Source organism: Gavialis gangeticus, unplaced genomic scaffold, assembly GCF_001723915.1.
Source record: "Gavialis gangeticus isolate Ggan-Ray unplaced genomic scaffold, GavGan_comp1, whole genome shotgun sequence".
NCBI classification, from domain to species: Eukaryota; Metazoa; Chordata; order Crocodylia; family Gavialidae; genus Gavialis; species Gavialis gangeticus.
In genome coordinates, this window is record NW_017728992.1 from 93,880,118 (window position 1) to 93,884,000 (window position 3,883).

Sequence of the window (3,883 nt, forward strand, 5' to 3'; positions counted from 1 at the left end):
AAAAAAAAAAAAAAAAAAAAAAAAAAAAAAAAAAAAAAAAATCGCTACTGGTAAGACCCTTCCAACTCAGCGCTTAACCAAGCTGGTAGTAAGCTACCTGAACAAATCAATCATTCTTACTAAATGGATTTTCCTTCTGGAAACCTGTCCAAAAAGCAATGCTTAATCTACACCCCACTCAAAAAAAAAGAAAGAGAGAAAAGAAATGGGGCAACAGAGAGGATTTGCTTTTTGTGTTTACAGGAATTGTTCTGTACTGGGATAATCAGCTGGGAATGCATTTAAGTCAGAAATACAATTTCAAGGAAAAGATTCCAGGCTTGTCTTCACTGATCCTGGTACTGTGACAGAAAAACGTCTTAGGCACCAGCTCAGTGGGTAAGTCACAAAAATTGGGCAATGTAGCCAGCTTCAAGCAGGCCTGAGCACTAGGGCTATGTGACGCTTTGGTTCCCAATTTGATTTGGCAGAGATTCGTCCCAATTTGGTGGCCAGATCTCCAAATCTGAATCGAATCAGGAGACCCTTTAATCTCTCCGAATCAAATGGGAACCCTCTGAATTGATTCAGAGAGATTTGGAAAGACTTCACAATTTCAGACAGAGACAGCTTTAAAAAAAAAAAAAAATTTAAACATACCTCAAGGTACCAGGCAGCTTGTGAATGCTGCGATGGGGTGCATGGAGCATCCCACAGGAGCACAGGGGACTCCCCAGTACACTCAGCAGCAGACCCAGAAGCATTTCATCCATTTCTGGGTCTACCGAGGAGTGTGTGGGCCCCCCCTGCAGGCCCCCCAACTGGTGCCTCTTGGGTCTGGGGGGGCACCCAGGGTGCCCCACTTGGATGATTACTGAGCTGGGGGAACATGGGCAGGCTCCCCCATGGGCTCAGCCCCAAAAGTGAACTGGAAATACTCTCAGTCCACTTCCAGGTTCACTGCTGAGCATGTGGTTCCCACCCCCCCGGGGCTTGTGTGGGATGCTCCATCTGCCCCAGCATTACAGCATTTACAAGCTGTACCTGGTACCTCAAAGTATGTAGAAAAAACCATTTAAAGCTGTGTCTATGTACAAATCGCCGAATTGAAATTGGGGACGGTGATTCAACTTGTTGATTCAGATCACTGTCCCCAATTTGGGCCAAATCTAAGCCCGAAAATTGAATATAGCCCATTTCACACACCCCTACTGAGCACATGTCCCAGGACCACCCCTGGCTTTGTATCCTGGCCCTGCATTTTGGAGCTTACTCAAGGGTCAGCATAAACTACACCCTTTGTTTTTGGCTTTGTTGTTTCCTGCATGGGAGCAAATGGCCAAGACAGGCATGTTGGTACTGGTTCTAAACTCACAATGGAGACAGTACAGTCAAATTGGCATGACCTTTGATGAATATTTTCAAGTCTCATTATGTGCTTAGAGGATAAAGAGAAGGCATACTACATTTCTTGAGTGTTTTCTGAGTAGCAAGAGCACTGGTAACAGAGGTCATAGTTCAAAAACTTGCAGGCTGGTCTCATGGGCAAGCAAGTTTTGAAGTAGTACAGGCAATCAATGAACAATCATATCTTAGAAACCAAGCACTGATAGCATATGCCTGGGGTTTGCAATCAAAATTATTCTCTTCTTGATAGAATGGGGGAAGGGTTAATATCACTGGGACTAGATCCCTTGTTTCCGGAACTCCTGAAGTTTCTAAGTTATCCAGGCAGGCAATCCAGGTGGAAGTTTGTGCCCCTATATTGTAACCGAGTTTTAAATTACTGCAACTTCAGTTATCTTCTATGACAACTATATATAGGGTGCACAGTCCTGGAACAGGTCAAAATTGGGGGCTGGTTGGGGAAGCCCCATGCATCTCTGCTTGTATGATACTTGTATGATGTGGCATAACTGATTGGCAGTAAAAATAATACCCCTCTGTAAAAAAAAGATAACGGGCAAGGGATAAATGGCAACAATGGCAGGGGTACTTTGAGGAGAGAGTCAGTTTTACAAGGTTTATTTGGAGGGGTATATTGCAGAGTACAGTATATGCAGTGTTTATTTTGTTAGGCATTGCAAGAACATGCTGTAATATGTTGTTTCAAGGGGACGCAGGAACGCGTTAAATTTAGAGAGTACCAGGATTAGTGGATGAATAAGTAAAAGCGGCACATGTTGTGGATTTATCTAACACAAAATCAGGATAATTTTGTCTTTAGACAAATGTATCAAGGGCATATCGAAAAAGAAACAGTTTGGGCATAGAGAAATCTGTTGAGGTTCTATTCGAAATAAGCAAGGACAGTGTCAGACTATTTTTAACAAAGGCACAGCTGGCTTGGTCTAAAATTATCTACATCCATACCAGAGGATAATCAAGGAAGATGAAGGCTAGAGTCCAGCAAAAAGGTAATGGATAGTGAAGTTCCTAATTTTATTTAACAGAGATGCAGAGACAAACAGTTTAGAGAGACATTTCCCACCTGGATACAATACTATCCATTTATTAGAGAAGAGAAAAAACAGTTAAGAGGGGAAGAAGAGCCAGCATAATTCAAGAATGGGAGAGGGGGAAAGGAAGGAGTGGGAGAGGGGGAAAAAATATTCTGTTTATGAATTAAATAAATATCAAAATGAACAAATGTAGTAGCTAACTAAATAGCCTTAATAGTGAAGCAGAAGTTTACAAAAAAAAACCACACCCCTCACATTTGGTTTTTGGTAAAGTGTATGTATTATCCTCTTATTCATCGCTAATTATGGAACTCTGTTTTCTTTTAAAAACGGGAAATATTTTGACAGAAGTCAGATACAAACATATGGCCAATTCTGTGCTGAACACGTTTTGAGAAACATTTGTTGGAAGAAGCTATTTTTGGCCAAGTATGTAGTTGGCAAAAAATGCCATCATATTGATTATTTCTGCTCTGCTGGAATTGGGAATCCAAAAGCTCAGACTAGGCTCTGCACTGCAGGCTAAAATAGCTTTCGGAAACTTAAGAGACATTCTTGAATGCAGAAAGCAAACAGAAATGCTTATCAGACATTCTTCCCTGAGAATAAAGATTCCATAAGTTTTCTGTAATTTTTTTCCCCATGAATTAGGTTCTAGCTATTTTTGCTTAAATAAATTAAGTATTCTTAAGAATTTTGTACATGGTAAAAGAAGTGAACAGTAAATCACATTCTTTCAGGAAAATTAGGTCACACTTCTATAGCAACTTCAGTCTAAAGGATCTTAAGTGCTTCACAAACATCAGGCAAGGTTGGGTAGATGAGATCTCTTTTATTAGACCAACTAAATAGTTGGAGAAAGAGTTCTTTGCAAGCTTTCAGGGACAAATACCATGCATCCCAGCTACAGAAATGCAGCCATCTCTGGGACTGATGATAGCAGGCAAGAATAACTTGCAGAGAAAATACTGGTAAACTCAGCATGGGGGAAGCAAATACTTTTCACTTGCAGAGCAATGTCATTAACATTTGGAGATTCTACACTCTCTAGTAAGCCTTTTTAGTCTCCTCTTTAAAAGACACACACACACACACACACACGCACGCATAGTCTTGAAGACAGAATACTTTAGAAAATTAAACAGCTCCAGTTTCCTCTTCTGCAACAGACTTGTTGAATTACCTTTACAACTTAGCTTTTCTGTGCCTCAGTTTCCCCATATTTGTGCATAAAAAACTTATTGCATCCCTCCCTTGAGGGGACGCCACGATTAAAACTACATAGAAAAAAAGTGTCTTAAACAACAGTGGGGAAAAGTGTCTTTGTTTACAAAGCAAAAATAAAAACGTGAAAACTTTCCCACAGGAGTCCCAGCCATCCTGAATATTTAAGATGACCCTAAAAATATTTGGGGGGGGGGGGGGGGGGGGGGAGAAAAAAA

The 3,883-nt window shown here is 40.8% G+C and overlaps 1 protein-coding gene across 1 annotated transcript in view; it reads right to left on the reverse strand.

The window, feature by feature from the left end:
- The window catches only part of LOC109298623, a 50,066-nt gene that overhangs the window by 18,939 nt on the left and 27,244 nt on the right, over window positions 1-3,883 (reverse strand). The window lies entirely within an intron of this gene.